The 25,683-nt window shown below is 45.2% G+C and overlaps 1 long non-coding RNA gene across 1 annotated transcript; it reads left to right on the top strand.

The window, feature by feature from the left end:
* The first annotated feature begins 23,102 nt into the window (after positions 1-23,102).
* On the top strand, positions 23,103-23,835 carry LOC123130747 (uncharacterized). The gene is made up of 2 exons (XR_006464002.1): positions 23,103-23,290; positions 23,386-23,835. It is a non-coding gene; the product is annotated as an uncharacterized lncRNA (long non-coding RNA).
* The last annotated feature ends 1,848 nt before the right edge of the window (positions 23,836-25,683 follow it).

Consider the following 25,683-nt stretch of genomic DNA (forward strand, 5'->3'; position numbering starts at 1 on the left):
TCGATAGCGGAGCTACAAATCATACGACCGGAAGCAAGGACTTGGTGGTGGACGTGCACAAAGTTCCATCTATGCCCACCAATGTCGAGTGGGGTGACGCCTCATCTTCTGAGGTATTGGGACTTGGCAAGGTGGTCATCTCTCATGATCTCATGATCGAGAAGGTCATGCTTGTTGAGTCCCTTGCATACAATTTACTTTCCGTTCGTCAACTTGCAATCATGGGCTTTGCCACGTTCTTTGATATCGATATTGTGGCCCTCTTGTGGAGCAAGACTCTTAAAGTAGCTTTTGTTGGGCATGTCGAGAACGGTCTATATGTGATTAACTTTTCAGAGCGACCCACTAAGACCGTGACATGCCTAATGGCTAAAGTTGATGTGGGATGGCTTTGGCATCGCCGTTTAGCCCATGTCAATATGAGATCTTTGCAAAGTCTCCTCAAGGGGGACCATGTCCGTGGACTAACAAATGTTAGTTTTGCTAAAGATCGTGCTTGCAGTGCCTGTATCGAAGGAAAGCTACATGAGAAGGCTCACCCTCCCACGACTATCATTTATTCAAAGAGGCCCTTGGAGCTCCTTCACATGGATCTCTTTGGGCCCCCATCCTTCGATAGTCTTGGAGGTAGGAAGTATTGCTTGGTGATTGTGGATGACTACTCAAGGTACACATGGGTGTACTTCTTCAAAAGGAAGAGCGAGACCCAACAAACCGTCATTGACTTTGCAAATGAAGCACAACATCAACACAATGCAAAGATCTTGACAATAAGAAGTGACAACGGCACCGAGTTCAAGAACTACACCTTGGATGAATTTCTTAGTGATGAGGGAATCAAGCATCAATATTCCGCACCATACACCCCTCAACAAACGGTGTTGCGGAGAGGAAGAATCGGACGTTGATGGATGCGGCAAGGACCATGATGGCGGAGTTCAAGTCTCTGTACAACTTTTGGGCCGAAGCCATCAACACCGCGTGTCATGCATCCAATCGGCTCTACCTCCGCAAGGGCTTGAACAAGACTCCATACGAGATACTCACCGGTAACAAGCTCAACCTCAAGTACTTCCGGGTATTCGGGTGTAAGTGTTTCATTCTCAAGAAAGGTGTTCGGTTGTCTAAATTTGAGGCTAGAGCTTATGAGGGCATATTTGTTGGCTATGCTACAAACTCTCATGCTTACCGTGTCCTCAATAAATCCATGGGACTTATTGAGGAGACGTGTAACGTGGAGTTTGATGAGAATAACGGCTCCCAAGTGGAGCAAAGTGGCACTTGTGATGTAGGTGATGAAATTCCTCCCCAAGCCATAAGAAGAATGGGTGTTGGCTTTATCCTACCCATTGAGGGACCCCTTGTGGCCGAAGAAGAAGGACAAAGCTCCACTCAAGTGGAGCCATCACCAACCCAAGGCCCACACGCTTCCGAAGAACAACATGAAGGCCCTCATCCTCAAGAACATGACCAAGGGCAAGATCACGCTCAAGACGGTGTTGACACATCAAGTGATACCCAAGGTCAAGTTCTCTCCTCCAAGCAAGTTCAAGAACAAGAACAAGTCCAAGACAACGCTCAAGATGATCAAGTGACCACTCCTCGTCTCACCCCCGAGGAGGAATTAGTGCGTCGTGCCGCCAAGGTTTCTTCCAAGCTCTCCACCAAGGATCATCTCATGATGAATGTGCTTGGAAGCTTAAGAAAGGGGGTAAGCACTCGTATACAATTAGCAAATTATTGTGAGCATCACGCGTTTGTCTCTTGTGTGGAACCCCACAACGTCTATGAAGCGCTAGAAGATCCGGATTGGCTCAATGCCATGCATGAAGAACTCAACAACTTCGAGCGCAACAAAGTGTGGAGATTGGTGCCAAGACCGACTGGGAATCACAATGTCATAGGAACCAAGTGATATTTAAGAACAAGCAAGATGCCCATGGGATTATCATTCGCAACAAGTCTCGTTTGGTAGCACAAGGCTACTCCCAAGTCGAGGGTATCGACTACGGTGAAACCTTTGCTCCCGTTGCTCGTCTTGAATCCATTCGCATGTTGATTGCATATGCTTCTCATCATAACTTTAAGTTACAACAAATGGATGTGAAGAGTGCTTTTCTTAATGGTCCTATTAATGAATTGGTTTACGTCAAGCAACCCCCCGGGTTCGAGGATCCCTACTTTCCCGATCATGTGTATCAACTCGATAAGGCACTCTATGGCCTTAAACAAGCCCCACGTGCGTGGTATGACCACCTTACCGAGTTGCTACAAGACCGTGGTTTTGAAGTTGGGCTAATCGACCCCACTCTTTTACTAAGAAGGTCAAAGGGGAGTTGTTTGTGTGCCAATTATATGTTGATGATATTATCTTTGGTTCCCCTAACAAAGCTTTCAATGAGGAATTTGTCGCTCTCATGACCTCAAAGTTCGAGATGTCCTCCATGGGAGAGTTGAAGTTCTTTCTAGGGTTCGAAGTGAAGCAAACAAGAGAAGGAACCTTAATCAATCAATCCAAATACACTCAAGACATGCTCAAGAGATTCAAGCTAAGTGACGTCAAGCCGGCCTCCACTCCAATGCCCACCAAGTGCCAACTTGACTTAGATCCCAATGGTAAAGTGGTGGATCAAAAGGTATATCGCTCCATGATTGGATCCTTGCTTTACCTTTGTGCATCTAGACCGGACATCATGTTGAGTGTGGGAATCTGTGCACGGTTTCAAGACGCACCTAAGGAAAGTCACTATGTGGCGGTCAAACGAATCTTTCGATATTTGGCTCATACCCCAAACTTTGGCTTATGGTACCCAAGAGGATCAAACTTCAAGCTTGTAGGGTACTCAGATTCCGATTGGGCGGGAGACAAAGTGGATAGGAAGTCCACTTCCGGAGGGTGCCAATTCCTTGGTTGCTCTTTGGTAAGTTGGTCTTCCAAAAAGCAAAGTTGTGTGTCTCTCTCGTCCACTGAGGCGGAGTATGTTGCCGCCGGTAGTTGTTGTGCACAACTCCTATGGATGAGGCAAACTTTAAAGGATTACGGTGTCACTTGTGACAAAGTGCCTCTTTGGTGTGAAAATGAAAGTGCCATCAAGATCTCCCTCAACCCGGTGCAACACTTCAAGACGAAGCATATTGAGATTCCGTATCACTTCATCCGGGATCACCTTAGGCAAGGAGAGATCGAGCTCAACTATGTCAACACTCATGACAACCTTGCAGATATTTTCACGAAGCCCTTGGATGAAGCAAGATTTCGCGAGTTAAGGCATGAGCTAAATATCATTGATTTGAGCAATGTGGCTTGAACCCTTGCACACCCCACCATGCTCATTTTGTTGTCTAGTTTAGGTGTAGGCATGGACATAGGGGGAGTGTTGTTCTCTCAATGAACTCTCCCTCCCCCCATTATGCATAAATTGATCAAGTCTTTCACTTTAGCCATTGTTGATGGTACTTGTGCTTCAAAGACAAGTTTTGGTCATGGGCCCAAGGTTAAAATCTTCACGGCGCCATACCTTTTGACTCAAACATAGGTGGCCTCGGCCACCGCCCTCTTTTAAAGAGGTGTGTCTGGGTCGTTTGCTGGTGTGCTCTTTCTCTTGCCGTTTTTGTCTTTCCGTCGAGCAAAAGCCTTGTTTGTTTAGTTGCCGTGGCGTGCTGGGCGGTACTACCGCTGGTGGTGTGCGGTACTACCGCTCGTTAGCGGTACTACCGCCCCCCAGCACGGTACTACCGCTGAGGGACGAGACCAGGGGGGTAAGTCGGGGCAGGGGGAGGTTTCTTCTCCCCCATACCCATTAACTTTGCCCCCTCTTTTCTCTTCCTCTCTCCAGCCTCCACTCGCCGCGGGAGGGCTCCGACAGATCTCCGTCTCCGGGGCGTCCCTCTCCATTTCCTTTGATGGAGTCGATCCCCACCTCGTTTTCTTGCCATGGATGCCGGTATTGCCCCCGTTCCTTCTTTCGTTTTGTCTCGTTTTTAGATCTTGTTTCTTAGGGGCAATGGTGGTTGCATCTCTAGATTTTTGGCTAAATCTAGGCTTGAGTTGGTTGGAGAAGGCAACTAGACTATCTCGATTAGAGTTTGGTAGGATTATTTTTGAATTTGGTAGGCCGGTAGTGCCGGATCTGACCACGGTAGTAGGAAACCGCTGTTTCACCGCCTCGTGCTGTAGGAAACTATTGTTTCTCCGCCTCGAGCAGTACTACCACTCTCTTTGGAGCGGTACTACCACTTGACCTAGAGCGGTACTACCGCTTGGGGCGGTACTACCGCGGGCATGTCACGGTACTACCGCTGCATGCCAAATTCCATCATTTTCCTGCCTTACCTTGATCATTTTTGTTGAGTTCATTGCCTTATGCTCGTTCTTTCTGGTTGTTTTGCGTGTTCTTGTGTTTGTCTCCAGGTGATGACCATTCCGAGCAGCAAGGTCGCTGTATCAACCCCGGGCGTGCTACATCAAAACGCTACCGCACCTTAGAGCCAGCCGGTGGTTCCTCGAGCACCCAACCGCCTCCAGCAAATGCATCTGCAAGTGTTCCTCCACCTCCTCAGCAATCGAAGCGATCCCCCAACAAGCCAAAGGGGAAGACTGTGACTGAGATGACCAACAAGGAGTTTTGGAGAAGCGTCGCCGCAACCCCTATGCGGTGGACCAAGAACCCACTTTGGTCAACCGCCCGTTCTGGAACCGTTTTCAGTTTGCCATCTACTTTGATGTGATCAAGGCCAAGAAGAATCTTTTTGTTGATGTTCTCTCCATTGACACTGATGCTATGGAGAAGGACCCGGAGTACTTTGGTGAAGCCCTTCAGATGTGCACTCAGCTGAACATTCTCAGGATCATGCAATTCAACAAGGATTTCGATGCAGATTTAGTGCCTCAATTCTATGCCACCGTCCATCTTGGGACGGATGTCGAGAGGACTCTGACATGGATGACCAATGGCAAGCTGCTTTCGGTCAAGTGGAAGGCTTTCATGGAGTTACTTGATGTGGTGGATCACGGGCTTGAGACTCCTATCGGTTTCCGCCCTCACCGCAACGCTACGTCCACCCACAAGCAAGCCCTTTGGCCCTACTGCACTGTGAAAGTTGACCCAGTAACTAAGAAGAAGACCTATGAGTTGTCTCCGTATCTGGACATTCTTCATCGCATCTTCCGTGAGACTCTCTTCCCTTGGATCGGGAATCTGGATATGGTCCACTCTTACCTCGTGGACATGCTCCTTTTCTGTCAGCATGAGAAGGAAGCAAGCACTGGAGAGAGCCTGGATATTTCTCATGTCATGTGGTCTGAACTTCTCTCTGCCGTGTCTGAGCGCAAGTGCCCTATATATGGTCCATTCATCATGAGGCTCATTGAGATGGCCTGGGCACAGACTTATCCCAGAGTGTTGCTAGAAACTGAAGACTTGGTTTCTCATGAGATCAAGCGTCTGAGGAAGAAGGACAATTGGACAGCGCCTCACATAGGGGGTCCATCTGCTACTGCTGCCACAGGGGGTCCGTCTGTTGCTACTGCTGCCATGGGGACCGAGGGCGGGGCTGCTACTGATGATCATGAGGAGGACTTTGGCCCCTCTAGTACAGAACCGTCGTGGGCACAGAAGCTTAAGCGCAAGATGAAGAAGCTTTTCTGCATGGAGTCTCATGGTCAGTACATGACTTTGTGATGTAGCATGAATAGAGTTTGAGACGAGAAAAGCATAGATAGCTAGAGGGGGTTCTTAGGCATTCTTGTCCATCCATTTGGCAAAAGAGAAAAAGCCAAACAATCAAAGCAACAAATGGATGTCCTTGAATGAGTAAAATATGCAACCAACATACTCACACAATAAGATGGCAAATGAAATATGTGACAAAGCATGCACAATCACTCTAGCATCTATCAAGAAATTTGCGATGACTAGATCATCTATATATGAGTATATTGACTTAGGAGTCAAATGAGAACATTTGATCGTAGGTCATACTCATCGTTTAAGCACAAGTGGGGTTGCCACTTTTACATAAAGCATTGTTGTGTTCACACCATTAGAGTTGCTTTAGCTCAATTGATTAGAGTAAAGCTCCCCCTAGGTGTGATACCCCCCCTAAGAGGGATCAACTAACCTTGGGTTTTGTCGATGATGACTTCATGTAGGTGTTGTAGATGTGGATGCTCAATGTTCATGTAGATCATTCGGAGCAATCCTTTGGAGTGAGTTGCACTTTCAATACCTACATGGGTTAGTCCCACAAGGAACAAATAAGGATATCCATAGACATAGAGTGATGTGTACACAAGATGATGTCCATGGAAGCATTAGGTTACCTTGTCCCTTGTCTTACCAACAAGAGGGTTTGTGACTCCTTGAACTAGTGCAAGATATGAAAGTTGTTTGCACTTGTCCTTGCCATAATGATAAGAGTGAAGTAGGTTGGCGGAGTCACCCTCAAGAACTCACTAGTTCTTGTTCTTTGGGATCCACACCATCTTGATGGGAATCCTTGGGGTTGTAGTCGTACTTGAAGTAGAACTTGATGTAGTCTTGGGAATCCATTTTACCAAGGCCTTGGGTGCTTCCTCGAATGCATCAATCTCCTCTTGAAGCTTGCCCTTGCCTTTTTGCTTGTGGTCTTGTGGTGGAAGATCATCTTGAGATTGTATTCCTTTGAAAGAAGTAGGATCATACTTCTCTTATTGAGGAACAAACTTCGTCTTGGGGTATTGATCTTCTTCCCACTCAACTCCATTGGCATTGAACTTTCGTTCAAAACCAACATATTGATTCTTCCGGTGTCTTCCTTGCTTGCGTACAATTTTCTCAAATTGCTTACTTCCGGCAAGGCTCTTGTAAACACCTTTCTCTATAATTCCCTTCAATAAGCTATTTTCTTGCTCAAGTGTAACTTGGCTAAGAGAATCATTAGTGGAATCAAGAGAGCTACTAGAAGCAACGACATTGGATTTAGCATGATTGTTGTTACTACTAGATGAAGAATCTTTCTTGTTCTTGTTACTAGATTTAACTTGTGGCATGTAAGTAGACAAGAGTAAATGCTTGGCAATGTAAGAAGAACTTTTAACTTTTCTTGCGAAGATCATCATTGATTGCCTTTAAAAACTCATGTTCTTTCTCAAGTTGAGCTTTTCAAGGCATAGCTTATCATGAGTCTTTAAAAGTTCTTGATGATCTTCCAAGGTAGTTTCATGAGCTAACTTAAGAGTGTTTAGTTCTTTAGTTAGACGCTCAATCTCCTTCTTATCATCGTCATTCATTTTATCTTGATTATCATGATTAATAGCAAGCTCATCATAGTTTTCATAACTAGAGTTGTCAACAAGTAAATCATCATCTCCTAGCAAATCATCTTCATCACTATTGAAATCAACATACTCGGGGTGTTTTACCTTTGGACCTTTAGCCATGAAGCATCTCCCAATTCCTTCATTTGGTGAGTCAAATATGTCATAGGAGTTGGTTGTCACAAGTGCTAGTCCGGCAACGCCTTCATCTTGAGTATATTCGGAGTCGGAGTGATAACTTCTTTCGAAGTGATTGTCGGAGTCGGAACCGGATACCCATTCACCAACATGAGCTTGATGTCTTCTTTTTGTGTAGCTCCTTGATGACTTGTCCTTCCTTTCCGAGTCCTTGCTTCTCTGAGAGGGTCTTCGTTCATAACGATCATTGCTACTCCTTATCTCTCTTGATGGTGATTCTTCTCTTCTACTCCTTCTTTTGGGAGAGTCTTCTCTTCTTTTGTAGGGGGCGTACATTCATTGGAGTAGTGTCCGGGTCTTTCACAATTGTAGCAATTACCCTCACGACTAGAAGATCTTTTGTCATTGTAGGACCTTGACTTGGAACTTATCTCCTTGCTTCTACTCTTGTAGAACTTGTTGAAGTTCTTCACCATTAGACTCAATTCTTCATTGAAGGTTTGCTTCTCACTTCATGATGTGGGAGCATCACACGAGGCTTTGTAAGCACCACTTGACTTGTTGTGAAGCTCTTCCATATCCTTGAGTGACATCTCATGAGCAACAATTCTTCCAATAAGAGGTCGAGTGTGCGGGAATGGATAAGCGAGGAGGAAGAAGGCGTGGGTGAAAAGAGTAAATCCTTGTCCCTTTATAAGGGCGGAAGAGGTGATGTGTCTCCCCACTTGCCTGGTAAAACCGCTTATTCCCCAGGCGCCGCAATTGATGGCGTGGTTGGGTTACCCACGTCCGTATTGATGAGAATCCCGTGATAAGGGGAACACGATCTCTGCTTTGACAAGACGTGTCAAGAAAACTGCCTCGCAATATGTGCGATGCTGGTTGAGAAAAACAGTTCGAATAATGACCGGGTCATGGCGTGATGTCATGCGGTCAAAACGTGTCAGCAGATTAGATTTGTGGAAATATTATTCTCTCTATGGTGGCATGTGGAACTTGTTTTGCAGGGCCGGACACTATCCTTGTGTTCAAATTCTTCCATGGAGTATTCGGAGGAGGAACCCGCCTTGCAATGCCAAAGACAATACTGCACGTCGGACTCATCGTCATTGAAGCCTGGTTCAGGGGCTACTGAGTGAGTCCTGGATTAGGGGGTCTCCGGACAGCCGGACTATGTCCTTTGGCCGGACTGTTGGACTGTGAAGATACAAGATTGAAGACTTCGTCCCGTGTCCGGATGGGACTCTACTTGGCGTGGAAGGCAAGCTAGGCAATACGGATATGTATATCTCCTCCTTTGTAATCGACCTTGTATAATCCTAGCCCCCTCCGGTGTCTATATAAACCGAGGTTTAGTCCGTAGGACAACAGACAATCATACCATAGGCTAGCTTCTAGGGTTTAGCCTCTTCGATCTCGTGGTAGATCAACTCTTGTAATACTCATATCATCAAGAACAATCAAGCAGGACGTAGGGTATTACCTCCATCAAGAGGGCCCGAACCTGGGTAAACATCGTGTCCCCTGCCTCCTGTTACCATCCGCCTTAGACACACAGTCCGGGACCCCCTACCCGAGATCCGCCGGTTTTGACACCGACAATGGGCTTCTTGTCAAGCAGGATTGTCTCATAAAAGTCTTGTTGTTCCTTGGTGTGAAACCTGTAGTCCACAGCAGTCCTCCTCCTGGCAGCATATGGATGAGACTGTCTCCATAACCTCAGTCCTGCATCCTTCCTGATTTTCATGTTTTCTGCCACAGGGTGTGTATCATTGTGATTAAGGATCTTGGGCGTCAGCTTCCTCAACACAACTGAGTCATCTTCTTCTTCTTCGGCAGCTTCAGGCACCGGGGCCTTGTTTTTCTCCTCAGCAGGAATGTTTCTAGTGCTTCTCTTGGGTTTAGGCTTCTGAGCTGGAGCAGTAGCCTTGGGAGCAGCTTTGGGCTTAGATGGAGTAGCCCCTGATCTGATTGCATCTCCCATGAGTTTTTATGCTTTGGGTGCTGGTGCAGCATCCTCTTCTTCTTCATCTGAGCCTCTCATTATTGATGATCTACCAAGCACTCTGGCAGTGGTATTCTTGACCCTTTTCTTCCTTTTCTTCCTTTCTCCAACTACCTCTTCAGTTGGCTTGGAGGTTTCAGCAGTGGATGCTCTGGCCTTAGACATAGGAACTCTCTTTGTTGGTGCCTTCTTATGCATCCCTGGCTTAACTGTGGCAGCTGAGCCATACTCCTTTTTCAACATCTTTTTCCTTGAAGTGGCCTCATCCTCAATGGCCACATAATCCTCGTCGTCAGATTTTGAGGTTTTCTTTTCCCTAGATCTGGTTGCTGCCTTAGGTAAGTTGCTTGGAGTGCTCCTGCTTCTATCATCAGAAGAGCTGAAGGGACTAGTGCCCTCACTCATCTGGACATGTTCTTCAGATTTGTTCTGGCTGTCACTTTGATCAGACATCTTGCAGGCAAACTGTCAGCAGACCTTGTGAATAGATTATAGATGAGCTAGAGAAGATGAGCATCACAAATTACAGAAGTTTTGCAAAAACTATTGAGTCAAAAAGTTTAGTTTTAGTTCTCTACAGAAGTGATCTCGAAGCTACCAAATTGACAAACTCGGTGATACCGAAGCAACACTTGGAACTTAAACTAGCGAACTCGGTAGGACCGAGTCACAATTCGGTGGCACCGAGATTGCTAGGGTTTCACAGAATTCTGAACTCGGTCACATCGATTTGCGCGTTCTTGTCAGACTGAAGAGCGCATGTGCAATGGCCAAGGCTTAATCGGTGAGACCGATTTCTATAGTTCGGTCGGTCCAAGATGAGTTCTGCGGAGAGCTAACCCTAAAATTTTTGAATCAATCTAGACCTAAGGAAGTTTTAGCAGGATGGATGAATCTCAATCGTGGCAAGAAACATGGCATTGTCCTTGTGCTAGGAATCGGAGTGAAAAAGACAGCACAAGGGATCAAACACTTACCCTAATGCGGTGAGTGTTCGCTATGGCGGCAACGGCGGAGCAGATTGCCGTTGACGACGGCGGAGACCAGCGGCGGGAGGTCGCTGGCGGCAAGAAGACGATCCGGAGACCCAAAGAGGCAGAGTAGGTTATACGCGGGCGAAGGGTTTCAGAAAAATTTCCAAAATTTGGCCCGTCAGTATATATAACCTGACCTTATCGGTGTGACCGAGTGGAACAACTCGGTGGCACTGAGATGCAAAACTGCAGGCAGTTACTGCAACTCAGTGTGACCGAAAGGTTCTAATCGGTTGCACCGAGATTGAAAACCTAGATCAACTAAGTGATCTCGGTGTGACCGAAATGGATGACTCGGTCATACAGAAATGCACAAAGAGGTTTTGGAAGTTTAAGTCTATGACGAATCAGGGACTCCGAGTGCTCCTCACACACAGTGGTTCGAATCTGACTTGATCAAACTTTGTGATGTAGCATGAATAGAGTTTGAGACGAGAAAAGCATAGATAGCTAGAGGGGGTTCTTAGGCATTCTTGTCCATCCATTTGGCAAAAGAGAAAAGGCCAAACAATCAAAGCAACAAATGGATGTCCTTGAATGAGTAAAATATGCAACCAACATACTCACACAATAAGATGGCAAATGAAATATGTGACAAAGCATGCACAATCACTCTAGCATCTATCAAGAAATTTGCGATGACTAGATCATCTATATATGAGTATATTGACTTAGGAGTCAAATGAGAACATTTGATCGTAGGTCATACTCATCGTTTAAGCACAAGTGGGGTTGCCACTTTTACATAAAGCATTGTTGTGTTCACACCATTAGAGTTGCTTTAGCTCAATTGATTAGAGTAAAGCTCCCCCTAGGTGTGATACCCCCCCTAAGAGGGATCAACTAACCTTGGGTTTTGTCGATGATGACTTCATGTAGGTGTTGTAGATGTGGATGCTCAATGTTCATGTAGATCATTCGGAGAAATCCTTTGGAGTGAGTTGCACTTTCAATACCTACATGGGTTAGTCCCACAAGGAACAAATAAGGATATCCATAGACATAGAGTGATGTGTACACAAGATGATGTCCATGGAAGCATTAGGTTACCTTGTCCCTTGTCTTACCAACAAGAGGGTTTGTGACTCCTTGAACTAGTGCAAGATATGAAAGTTGTTTGCACTTGTCCTTGCCATAATGATAAGAGTGAAGTAGGTTGGCGGAGTCACCCTCAAGAACTCACTAGTTCTTGTTCTTTGGGATCCACACCATCTTGATGGGAATCCTTGGGGTTGTAGTCGTACTTGAAGTAGAACTTGATGTAGTCTTGGGAATCCATTTTACCAAGGCCTTGGGTGCTTCCTCGAATGCATCAATCTCCTCTTGAAGCTTGCCCTTGCCTTTTTGCTTGTGGTCTTGTGGTGGAAGATCATCTTGAGATTGTATTCCTTTGAAAGAAGTAGGATCATACTTCTCTTATTGAGGAACAAACTTCGTCTTGGGGTATTGATCTTCTTCCCACTCAACTCCATTGGCATTGAACTTTCGTTCAAAACCAACATATTGATTCTTCCGGTGTCTTCCTTGCTTGCGTACAATTTCCTCAAATTGCTTACTTCCGGCAAGGCTCTTGTAAACACCTTTCTCTATAATTCCCTTCAATAAGCTATTTTCTTGCTCAAGTGTAACTTGGCTAAGAGAATCATTAGTGGAATCAAGAGAGCTACTAGAAGCAACGACATTGGATTTAGCATGATTGTTGTTACTACTAGATGAAGAATCTTTCTTGTTCTTGTTACTAGATTTAACTTGTGGCATGTAAGTAGACAAGAGTAAATGCTTGGCAATGTAAGAAGAACTTTTAACTTTTCTTGCGAAGATCATCATTGATTGCCTTTAAAAACTCATGTTCTTTCTCAAGTTGAGCTTTTCAAGGCATAGCTTATCATGAGTCTTTAAAAGTTCTTGATGATCTTCCAAGGTAGTTTCATGAGCTAACTTAAGAGTGTTTAGTTCTTTAGTTAGACGCTCAATCTCCTTCTTATCATCGTCATTCATTTTATCTTGATTATCATGATTAATAGCAAGCTCATCATAGTTTTCATAACTAGAGTTGTCAACAAGTAAATCATCATCTCCTAGCAAATCATCTTCATCACTATTGAAATCAACATACTCGGGGTGTGTTACCTTTGGACCTTTAGCCATGAAGCATCTCCCAATTCCTTCATTTGGTGAGTCAAATATGTCATAGGAGTTGGTTGTCACAAGTGCTAGTCCGGCAACGCCTTCATCTTGAGTATATTCGGAGTCGGAGTGATAACTTCTTTCGAAGTGATTGTCGGAGTCGGAACCGGATACCCATTCACCAACATGAGCTTGATGTCTTCTTTTTGTGTATCTCCTTGATGACTTGTCCTTCCTTTCCGAGTCCTTGCTTCTCTGAGAGGGTCTTCGTTCATAACGATCATTGCTACTCCTTATCTCTCTTGATGGTGATTCTTCTCTTCTACTCCTTCTTTTGGGAGAGTCTTCTCTTCTTTTGTAGGGGGCGTACATTCATTGGAGTAGTGTCCGGGTCTTTCACAATTGTAGCAATTACCCTCACGACTAGAAGATCTTTTGTCATTGTAGGACCTTGACTTGGAACTTATCTCCTTGCTTCTACTCTTGTAGAACTTGTTGAAGTTCTTCACCATTAGACTCAATTCTTCATTGAAGGTTTGCTTCTCACTTCATGATGTGGGAGCATCACACGAGGCTTTGTAAGCACCACTTGACTTGTTGTGAAGCTCTTCCATATCCTTGAGTGACATCTCATGAGCAACAATTCTTCCAATAACTTTTGTTGGCTTGAGATCTTTATAAATGGGCATCATTTGGATCATTGTGCACACGGTATCATATTTTCCATCCAAGGCTCTTAGGATCTTCTTGATGATGAATCTATCGGTCATCTCTTCACTTCCTAAGTCGGCAATCTCATTTGTGATGAGAGCAAGCCTAGAGTACATTTCAGCGACGCCTTCACCATCCTTCATTTTGAACCTGTCAAGCTGACTTTGAAGCACATCCAATTTGGATTCCTTGACAGATTCGGTACCTTCGTGCATATCAATCAAAGCATCCCAAATTTCCTTTGCATTCTCAAGACGGCTGATTTTGTTGAATTCTTCGGGGCATAATCCGTTGAAGAGAATATCACAAGCTTGAGCATTGTATTGTAGCATCTTCAACTCTTCCGCGGTAGCTTCACGGTTTGGTTATCTCCCATCGAAGAATTCACCTTGCAATCCAATACACACACAAGCCCAAACGGCGGGGTTATGTCCAAGAATATGCATTTTTCATCTTATACTTCCAACTAGCAAAATTTGTACCATCAAAGTAAGGACCTCTACAGTAGTAGTTTCCCTTGCTAGATGCCATACTCTCCTAGGTTGTGAAACCAAGGCTATGACCACCAAAAGCTATGGAAATCAAAATAAATGGAGACCAAAGCTCTGATACCACTTGTAGGATCGAAAGTATGTCCAGAGAGGGTGATTAGACTACTTGACCAAATAAAAATCTAGCCTTTTCCCAATTTTAGTTCTAGGCAGATTTTAGCAACTTAGCACAAGTCAAGCAATCAACCTACACATGCAATTCTAAGAGTATAGCAGCAGAAAGTAAACCAATTGCATATGAAGGTAAAGGAAGGAGTTTGGATTGTGCAAACGCAATTGGAGACACGGAGATTTTTGGTGTGGTTCCGATAGGTGGTGCTATCGTACATCCACGTTGATGGAGACTTCAACCCATGAAGGGTAACGGTTGCGCGAGTCCACTGAGGGCTCCACCCACGAAGGGTCCACGAAGAAGCAACCTTATCTATCCCACCATGGTCGTCGCCCACGAAGGACTTGCCTCACTCGGGTAGATCTTCACGAAGTAGGCGATGTCCTTGCCCTTACAAACTCCTTGGTTCAACTCCACAATCTTGACGGAGGCTCCCAAGTGACACCTAGCCAATCTAGGAAACACCACTCTCCAAGAGGTAACAAATGGTGTGTTGATGATGAACTCCTTGCTCTTGTGCTTCAAATGATAGTCTCCCCAACACTCAACTCTCTCTCACAGGATTTGGATTTGGTGGAAAGATGATTTGAGTGGAAAGCAACTTGGGGAAGGCTAGAGATCAAGATTTATGTGCTTGGAGTGGAATATCTTGACCTCAACACAAGTGTAGGTGGTTCTCTCTCAGAAAATGTATGTTGGAAGTGTAGGCATGTTCTGATGGCTCTCTCCACGAATGAAGAGTGGGTGGAGGGGTATAAATAGCCTCCACACAAATTCTAACTGTTACACACAAATCACCAAACTCAGTGGAACAGAATCATGAAACTCGGTCAGACCGATTTAGTTCAAAATGTGAACGTTAGGATTTTCGGTGGGACCGACATGTCAACTCGGTGGGACCGATTTTGTTACGGTTAGGGCATAACGTAATCTCGGTGAGACCGATTACACAAACTCGGTGAGACCGATTTTGGTAATGGACTAACAGAGAGTTGGTCATGCAAACTCGGTGGGACCGATTCGCTCATCTCGGTTGGACCGAAATGTTACGAAAGGGAAACAGAGAGTTTGCATTGCAATCTCGGTGGGACCGATCGCTCATCTCGTTTTGACCGAAACGTTACGAAGGGAAACAGAGATATTACAATCCCATCTCGGTGAGACCGAGATCCCTATCGGTGAGACCGAAAAGGCTAGGGTTTCTGGCAGTGGCTATGTCAACTGAACTCGGTGGCGCCGAATAGAAAGTTTCGGTGGGGCCGAGTTTGACTTTTGATTTGGGACATATATGGATGTGAGAAAGTAGTTGAGGACTTTGGAGCATATCATTAAGCACTTTGAGCAAGCAAGCCATTAGGCAACACCTCATCCCCTCTTAATAGCATTGGCTTTTCCTATGGACTCAATGTGATCTTGGATCACTTAAAATGAAAAGATGTAGAGTCCTGAGCTTTGAGCTTGAGCCAATTCTTTGTCCTTAGAATTTTGAGGGGTCCACTTTTCTCATCCATGCCATGTCAATCATTGAGCTTTCCTGAAATGTTTATCTTTAAGTAGCATTAGCTCAATAATGAGTTATATGTTGTTAGGAATTACCAAAACCACCCAGGGATAGTTGCACTTTCATGAACGCGTGGCTGAAGGAGGCATACGACGCGAGTGAAGTGTTGCAGATCAATGTGCGAGTAAGTACCATTGTAAGTACAATTTTTAGTTGGTGTCTTAAAGTTTTTGAGTTTTCTACTTTGTTCCAAATGGTTAGTTGTGTTTGTGCCAGTGGGCTTACACGGAGTACACCCAATGGGTATTTTCATTACAGTGACTGGGTGTAGTCCCCAAGACTATCGTCGACTAGAAGAAGACGGCGGGAGTCTTAGAACTTTGATTTTCTTCGAGTATGGTTTTTCACTCGGACCCACCAGAGCCAATCCGAGTCAGTTGATTCCAGTGGGAGCACGCTGAGTGCACCCACTGCATGTAGTACATGAGACTGTCGTCGACTAGTGGCAGCCAGCGGGAGTCTTAGAACTTAGCATTTTTTTCTCTGGGCATGATTGCTAACCATTTTTTTGTGCGCTATCCGAGTGGATGTCCTTTCATGGGGGCATGCTGAGTGCACCCACTGGGTCTAATTCCTGAGACTATCGTCGCCAGAGTTTTTTAGAATTGACACTTAGCTGATTTTAGCACTCGGAGTGCACTCATCCACACTTAGCTGATTTTAGCACTCACCCACACCGAGTGCAGGCAAGGGCACCGTGGTTGCACCTCGTTGGCAATTGTCCCCGGGGAGGGATTGGATTATGTTTTATTTTAGAATTGAAGGGTGTGTATGTAATTTATTTGCCAATTAAACTCCTTATAGTCTGGCCCCACCTGGCCGCAAGTGAATAAAAGAGCCAAATCACTCGACCAGTGCTTTTTGCAACAAGATTACTGGGAATGCAGTCTTTTTTGCAACGCATTACCGGCTTGGTGGTTTTCTGCAAACCTAGTCGCAAATGTGATGGTTGTGTGCAATTAACTCGTTATTTTTACTTTAGCAATCCATACATTTCAACTTTAGCCCTGTGCGTCGTCTATAAATACACTTGATTTGATGTCGCACACAGAGCTTGAGGGTGTTGTGAGTTATCGATGAAGTGTCAAATGTTTAAAATTCTATAAGCCCACTCTTATTTATGCCCTATTTAGTTTTTTGTGAGTTATATATTGTTGAAACTTGTTTTTTCGAGAGCACGCAAAGTGCGTATCTTAATTTTATATAAGAGAACAAAACAATTTACAAGAGGTCTAGCGAGTGTCAGGCACTCGAAAGACGCTATCCCCTCCGACTCCTGCCTTACAACACAATGTTGCTTTCTCACAAAACGTTGCAAACTTCCTCCTCCACAAGCCACCAACTTCCACTCTCTCATTTCATCAAAGATTTTCGTGACTAGCTCTTCTATGTCTACCCGTTGCTCAATTCTATTGAATACTCTAGCGTTCCTTTTCTTCCATATCGACCAAGACGTGCAAATGACAAGGGTATCGAAGCCTTGCTTATTCTCCTTTGTGAAGCATGAACGTTGTTGTAGCCACCAGTCCAGGAATGTGTCTGTTTTCATCGGGCTTTGAGTAGGCAAGTGTAACGCATTGAAGCAGCCCAACCAAGTTCCCCGCGCATAGCCGCATTGCACCAAGATGTGGTCCACGATGTCTTCCTCATGGAGACAAGTATAACAAGCCGAAGTATGCTCGTGCAACCCATGCCAAGTACGTCGATCCACCGTCCAAAGACGATATTGTGCTGCTAGACAAGTGAACATCTTGCACTTCAGAGGAGCCCAGCTTCTCCAGATGGCAGCGGCGTAAGGGCAGGTTGGCAGTCCTTCACAGAGATGATCATATGTGGATTTGACCGAGTATCTCATCGACGTCGCACATGGCCAGAGGAACGTGTCAAGCGTATGCGTGTCTCTTTGAACTGAGGAAATGGCTTGTCTCAAGTGCATCAATTGTAGCAGTGTCATGTGGGATGTGATATAAGGGATGTCCGCCTACCATTGTTGCCCCTCTTGAGCCCACCGAACCGTCCTGCTATTGATTGAGCGAGTGTCCACATGCTCAAGGATAAGTGGCGCAATCTCCTGCACTGAGTGGCCATGCATCCATCGATCCCTCCAATATTGCTGAAATTGAATATAGATATTTTGCCGATATGCCTTGTCAAGATGTTCGTACAGGATTTAAACTCACACTACAAACCCGGTGTGGCAAAGAGAGGCAACCCCTTCTAAAAGCAGATAAACAATACACTACACCTGGCGAAATTTACATTGTAGCTTAGTGAATTCCGAATAATCATTCACACCTGCAGGTTGGTGAAAAAAGTAGTAGCATTTTTTTCGAGGCAGTGAAAATAGAATAGCTACAGAGCTAGTCTGGTACTTCCTCCGTCCGAAAAAGTTTGTCCCTCAAATGGATGTATCTAACACCAAGGGAGTACCAGCTAGGGCAATGGCCAGCGAGGCAATGCACAATTTGGTTGTTATTCTCATGTAGATATTTTCGAAAATGTCATTTACTTCTCTACATGGTTGATCTAGTTCCGAAGTTATGAGTGATATAAACTCATTTTTCTAGCACTAATTGATTTATATGGTAAAATGTATGCACCCAAATGGTTTTGTGTTAAACTATATTGTTATAATCCAACATCACAGTGGTGTATGTTTTGATTTTGTGCATGCTATAGAGACGAGATACAAGATTTATCAGTGGTGTACGTTTTGATTTTGTGCATGCTATAGAGATGAGATACAAGATTTGTCAGTTGTGTACGTTTTGTTTTCGTGCATGCTATAGAGACGAGATACAAGATTTGTCTTTTCAACCTTATGGATATCTGGGGATATATATAACCATCGGCCCACGATCAATTTACTACTGCTGCCAGGGCAAGCAAACCGGGCGGCAAGCGATTCCTGCGTGTCGATGCCACGCAACTCAAACGTCCCATCAGCGCCGATGCTGATGTGTTACCTCCTCCTTCACTCCCGGGGGATCCCAGCTCCAAAACAAATCGCAGTTATCTCTCGCCCGAGGGACACGAACAAATTATGCTTGGACTGTTGGTTTCCCATTTATAGTTCGAGGACGGTGTGGCCCGTAAACCTTTTGGCAATTAATGATGGAAAGGTGGAACGAGGCTCTCCAAGGCTCGCGCCCTTTTCCTTTTGTCCCGAGTGGTCCCGTCCCGTCTGCCATGCCCGCCATGGGCTCGTTCTTCTTCCCCTCCAATCGATTGCCCCTCGCCGCTTCGGGGGCTTTGCCCGGTCCGGTCAGGTCAGTTCCGTCAGTCAGTGTGGCCGCTCTGCTGGTCATGGCATGGTCATCTTTGTCTTGTCCATGGTAATATTATAGTTTATGGATCTCGATTCGGCGTGTTGCACTGTGGCGTCTATCTTTTGGGCGATGTGGCTTTGCGGACCGGTGAAGACGAATGCATGGCGTGTTCGGCCGGGCACGTACGGAGCAGGGCCGCGCAGCAGCTTTATTTTACCACGAAAAATGAGAGGGAAACGAAGGATGCTTGTACTGTTTTTCCCTTTTTACCGTAAAAAGAGTTGTCGTATGCCGCCGGCATTCATTTTTTTTTTGAGGGAATTCATTTGTTCACGAGTGAGGTACAGAAAGAGGCATACAGGAGAGTGTAAATGCAAGTGGGCCACAACTGGACATGATCTGAAAGCGGTCCGGTAGGCCCGCAACTTGGTGGGCAGATCGATTTCGTCCTGCAACGTGAGTTATATGGGCCCAAATAGAGTACCCAATCCAGTAAAGAAAGCTCGAATTTGCAACCATTTGACAATCTGGCGCGAGTTTGTTCGGCCGTCACAGTCACATGTTTAATTTGCACAGTGACATGCTTTAGTACCCGGCTTCTTTTTTTGGCACGGTGATATCGCTGCTTGTACGTACATGTACTACTGCCCAGCCGGGCCGTCGCAGTCGAGGTGCGTGTGGCGCAGTGCTACGTGCCACTCCTACCAAACGGGCACGAGGAGGGGCCCGTTTCCGCTCGTGAGCAGAATGTTGTTGTTGGCCGGGTCCAGGGAGAAGAGGGAACCTCCGCCGTGTTTGCAAACCGAGTTGAATTGAGCTTGTTAGCGCGGAGCTACCATGCATTCTCGTTGCAGTTAAAGAAACTATAGCGGACGCGTTATATTGTCTAGACCATCGTAATCTATACCTACTAATAAAGTCATTAGTGCTTTTGCCCGTTCATCATTAATTAAAATTACCCCCGAAGTAATCATCAATTACCCCTTATGGGTGGCATAAGTGACGAGAATGATTCGACATTTTTTTCTTGAAGCAGCCGTTGTTTTTGGTTCTTATACCTGATACCATGATACATCACAATTCACAAACACACAAGAACCACAATGGCAAAGGCAGTCTTTCACACTGGTGACTCGGGTTTGATCCTAGGTGCCACCCTTTTTTCTCTTATTTTCTCTCTTAATAGCAAGAGCGATCCCACATATGTTCATGGGCTGGCCCATGTGCGGAGCGTGACACCCTATGTTTGTATTTTGTATTCTGCCTTTTCTTTTTCCGGTATTGTTTTTATTTTTCCTTCTTAAAGTTTATTTGGGAATAGCAAAATTTCACGAAGCTATGAGTTTTAATATTTTTTGATAAATCATAATTTTTTCATGAATTAAAAAAATGGTAGGGACACCATAAAATGTCGATGATTTTTAAAAACTGTTTGCATATCATAAAAAATCGTAATTTATAAAAAGTGTCTGCAAATTAAAAATGTTCATGATTTTATGAAATGATTGTGTATTCAAAATATAATCAAGAATTTGAAAACAATGTCCATGAAATTCTAGAAAATGTTCACAAAAATCAAACTGATCCATTGAAACGGATCCGTAAATAACGAACAAAACAAACGTTGCTTACATTGAGGTTTTCTTAAGGGATTTGTAGAGGTCGCTCTATGATTTTATCTAGTCCATCACGCATCGAGTAAAAAAAGGTTTATGTGTTCTATACAACACCGAGCCCTAGTTTTACTGTTCATGGAAACATCACGATGCTAGGTCAAGGTGAAACATATCATTCATCTGTCTACCTCAGGCAGGGTCCATCAATGCAGTTTGTTGAGTCAAAAAATATTTCGTTCTGGCGGCTTAGAAAATCAAGTCATGATGGGGCCATCACATTTTCAGTTTTTGAAATGGCTTTCTAAAACTCTCTTATCTCATCGTAACTTTATGAAATGACATTTTAAAAGTTCTTATCTCATCCCGAGCACGGCCACGTCACCCTTTCAATGGATGGGTTCTTTCAGCCTTCAAATGGTTCTGTGGCTGCTGGTATGGTCCTTGGAAACAGTGCAGGCAGTATTATCTTTTCTGCCTATCGTGTTATCTTCCACTGCAATGATCCTTTGAAAGCAGAGATACATACGATCATGCACAGCATGGCCCTAGCCATTCAACATTTGACTCTTTTAGTAATTGTTCAATCAGATTCATATGCAGCATTGTCTTGTTTATCAAACAATGGCCTGGAGCGCTCGGTGTATAGTCATTTGGTTCGGGAGATTAAAGAGTTAATGAGTAACATGGAGTTTTATCCTTAAAAAGAATTCTTCATAGTCAAAATAGAGTTGTAGATCGGCTGACCCAGTATAGCCGCACCGAGAGTACAACTACTGTGTCATTAGTCTCGGTTCCACTCTGTATTAAGAATTTGTGGCCTCTTAATTGTAACACTATTACTTCCCAATAAAACTCCCTTTACATCGAAAAAAGAAACACGGCACGCTCAACATATTATCCGTACGTAGTACAGGTTCCGTCGCTCCTGGGCAGACCGTAGTACGCGTGCATCAGCAGCAGACGTGCGTACTACGAGTGAACAAATCAACAATCTATATCTGGCGCGTGTACGCACACTGTACAGACATGCGCGCAGGTGTTGCCCGGTTCGACGGGTTTGCACCGCGTGTCGCACTGCATGCGCGTACGGAGAGCCACACGGGCGGGCGGGCGTGGCGCCGGAGCACCGCACGCGCCGTGCCGAGCTGAGAAGCGACAAGCGCGTACGTGCGCCGGGCGGGCAGCGGGGCGCGCGCTCGGGCCGGAGCCCGGAGGGGTGTGGCCGCGCGGCCGACACGGCGAGACAAGCGCGATCTCTCGTGCCACACCCATACCCCATACTCGTACCCTTTTCCGGCACTTTCTCCCACCTCCCCGCGCCATGCACCCATCCATATCTTTGCCCCGCCAAGCAAGCTCGCTCGCTCTAGGCATAGATCGCGTGCATCCCTCCTGTAGCTCTTCCCACCGCCCCAGGTCCACACCGAGATCCCCGTGCCATGCGACACGCATCGACTCATCTCGCCCCGCCTCGCCTCCCTAGCAAACTCTCTGCATGCATCGGATGCAGCTAACCTCACCGTGGGCCGCCTGTTCTCTTACGCCTGACCACATCTGTTTGTTTCAGATTTGCACTTCTTCACTGTACGAGCACACTCCCTCAAAAGCTGTACGTCTCATATGCGTGTTTGACATTGATCGATGTCCTTGAGATTCATGCAAATAGAATGGCCGGCCTGGGTCTCCGTGGTTCCGGAAGATTTTTGTGATTCAGACATGTCAACGGCCCCGATTAACAAATTCCGGAAACGCGTAGGTACAGCAGCCAGGCAAATTGATCATCAAGCAACAGCAAAAAGTAGGGCTTAAGTATGCCAACTTGGTCACATCGAAGGTACTAAACTGTACTTGGTTTAATCAATTTGATTATGGGGTTAGGGTTGCCCACGCCAACTGGTGGTACTACAACAGTGGCAGATCGCACTGCACGTAATAATTGCAATGCACATGATCACCAAGTAACCAGGGGTTGGGTTGCTTACAAAATCTGTATCAAGGAAGGGGACGGATCGAGACATCCATGTGCGGCTAAGGAGATGGCTCTGCCTCGGTTTTCATGACCAGTACCCCATCATGCCGCGCGCGCTCTTCCTTTGTTTACCACATTTTCGTACGGCAGGTGCTGCTATGCGTGCAACCATCCTTCTTAATTTGCAGTATGCCTGAAATTCTGGAAAACAAAATTAGGAGAAGATTAGTTTGTTACTGTACAATCAACACTTGTTGAATTACAGTACTGCCTTCATATTCATACGCAAGGCCACTTCGTTTTTCATGTCATATTTTTGACTCGTAATTTTGGTCCACGGAATATGGATTATATGTCGTAAAAAGTATATCATCAGAAAGTTCTTTGAAATGTGTATTCAATGAAATATTTTTTGTGCCATATAACTCACTTTTTGTTGGTAAAATTAATAGTCAAAATTAGACATACAAATAAGAAGTGGCCTTGTATAAGGGAATGGGGAGTACTAATTATTTTGGTTAATACTTAGTTTTGGTACTCCAAATACGTCTTGTGTATTCCTGGCAAAAACAGAAATCTTACGTAAAGAAACGGAGGCCCCCCTTTTCTAGCTTGTACCACGTACCTCCCCCATATCCTCTTCGAACTTCGATGCATGTCACTTCTCTAAGCTCTCTTACCTATTAATGTTTCCTAAGTGGTCACCAATCACACCGGTCCTCCATGTTTAGCCTAAGCTCCCCTCCCCTAGCTCTCGAGAGGAAGCTAAAGCTCTCCACCACCTACACTATTCTCCTAGTGTTCTTCCTCTTCACTCTCTACATCACCTCATGCGAAGCTCGTCGTCTCCGCGTCAATGGCAAGCACTTAAGCAGCAGCAAGTCTTCCTCATCATCCCAGGTTTGCTTCAGCCCCAACACAGTCCGGTTAAACATCATAACGTCATCGATTTTGTTCTAACATTGCCCTCCCTTTCTCTATTTGTGTTTCTCTAGGATGCGACAGAGGTTGCTGATGCCCAGAAGCAAACGAGAAGCTCGTTGATGGTTCATGATGTGGGGAAGAAGGCTCGAGCTGCCGGAAGCGGCATCGATCAGTCGACGGGCGCGGGAGCAACATTGATCAATCGATCAGGTGGAATACGAAACACCACGCATGCCGCTAGGGTTTCGCAGCAGCTTCCTCATCGCAAGCACGTGGACGATCAGGGAATTCACCTGGATTATGCTCAGCCTAGAACCCGCACTCCGTATCACAACTGAACATATATACATCGATCACGGATGAGAGCCGTTCATGAGATGACATTTATGTCATCGTGATCATTTATCTAGTTATATATATCATGTATATTTCTCCTTGAATCTCACTAGCTAGCTACCAGCAGCTTCAAGTCGTGTCTGTGTTTCCGCTATATTTCTAGTTATTTTATGCAATTTTGATGACAGAGTTCGCCGATATATATTGAGATAATTCCGGACAAGCTTCAGTTTGGGTGGGTTGTGGTGCTGTAGGCTTGGAGTACTAGCTAGTTAGCGACAGAGTATAGATAGCAAAGTTTTTTTTTTTTGATAAAAAAGTAGAGATAGCTCAGATGAGAATGCACATACTATACACGTACCGATTCTGCACTTAATTAGCTTTTCTATTCCCTGGATCATATATATCTCATAAAGGCCGGTACATGTACAGCTTGCCCTTTAGTCGCCTTGATTGACCATTCACAGCAATTCATAGTCAGTGGTAATGATTTGCAGGGGACTCATCTCGTGGCTCTAACGGAGAGCGGCTAGGATCTAAGGCGACCACCGTGTACACAGAGGGAACACTAGTAACCATGGACTACCCAGTTGCACACGCAGCACCAGCTGTTCACAACAGGTAGTGCGTGCGTAAAGCAATAAGCAGGGCTTACCTCTTTGATTGAGCTTGCCTCTGAATGAAATTTACATGCATGGATCGGTCAATGTTCGGCCCTTGGCTCCTCGACTCCGGATTTTAGCACAATCTTGTACTAGTTATGTATATTTTTTTCTTCGAATGTAGTTATGTATATGATTATTATTACGACATGTATGTATGTGTGTATGAGTGAATCACAATGTGGCATGTCCTTAGGGCTCTTTAATTAAGTAGATGCCATAACATAAGCGTCTTCTTATTTTTGAAATGACTTGATAAATTAAATGTTAGCCCAGAGAGAGGAGATGCGACTACTAACAACAGTATTCACATAAATTACATTTCCCTACTTATCTAAATCTTCTCCCGTAATGAATGAAAATGACAATATCTTTTGTCATGTTTAAAAAAAACATTTCCCTGCTTATTCTGTACTACATCTTTGACAAAACTGCGTCACGGGCCATGATCAACACTAACAAAGTCAAAGATGTGGAACTTAATGGATGCAATGCAAGTCTCTTGTCCCATCCTCTCTCCCTCAACCTTGATTTCAGTTTACATGCTCAATTACTGGTGTGATATTCATCGAAGAGGTAGGCTTTCCACCCAATCACCTCTAGCGCACCACATCATTAGCAAGTAGGCGGGGAGGGGAGCGGGGTGGCCGCCACATGGCCCCACAACCAAGGGTCCCACTAGGCTTACGAACGGGCATGCGCAACCCTTGGGTGGGATGGGGGAGGGGGCAACCGCCCTGAGTCCCCCGAAACCAAGGCCCCTCTACTAAGGTCATGCGAGGTTTATCATGGATGACAAGGGATTGAAGGCAAATACCTTATGATCCATACTAAATGAAACAAGCCCTAAATACACATACAAATTGACTGGCTTTGAATATACATAGACACATCTATCATGTGCATGCACTACATAGCTGGCGTGATTGCTTGCGATGTTTTACTAGAATCGGATCGTCGCTTGTTTGCATCGAAACCCGGCCCCTCCCCCCTGCGTATGTGTTATGTACAATCAAGCCTGCACTGAAGCAGTTAGCACATGCGGGAGCAGTCATGTGCAAGAGGTGGACAAGTCGCACACCGGTAGGCACGAGCACACCCATGCTGAGACGATATGAGATCACCCCTGGTCAACCAATGCTCTTGGATTAGTCAACATCGCTATCTTGTGTGATCTTGATCAATCGTCTCTCAAAAGTAACCTATGTTAGTTTCTTGATGTCCCGTGCGTGGCCTTGTCTCATTTTTTTTCAATGCTCAAGCAGCAGGGTCGGTTAGCCGAAGAAGCCCCATCACTGAACCCTCACGTGGCCAAGCCCACCGTCCACCAAGACGATGCAATCAAGGAAAGGTATGTCTCTACCTATATGT

Source organism: Triticum aestivum, chromosome 6A (genome assembly GCF_018294505.1).
Source record: "Triticum aestivum cultivar Chinese Spring chromosome 6A, IWGSC CS RefSeq v2.1, whole genome shotgun sequence".
Taxonomy (NCBI): domain Eukaryota; kingdom Viridiplantae; phylum Streptophyta; class Magnoliopsida; order Poales; family Poaceae; genus Triticum; species Triticum aestivum.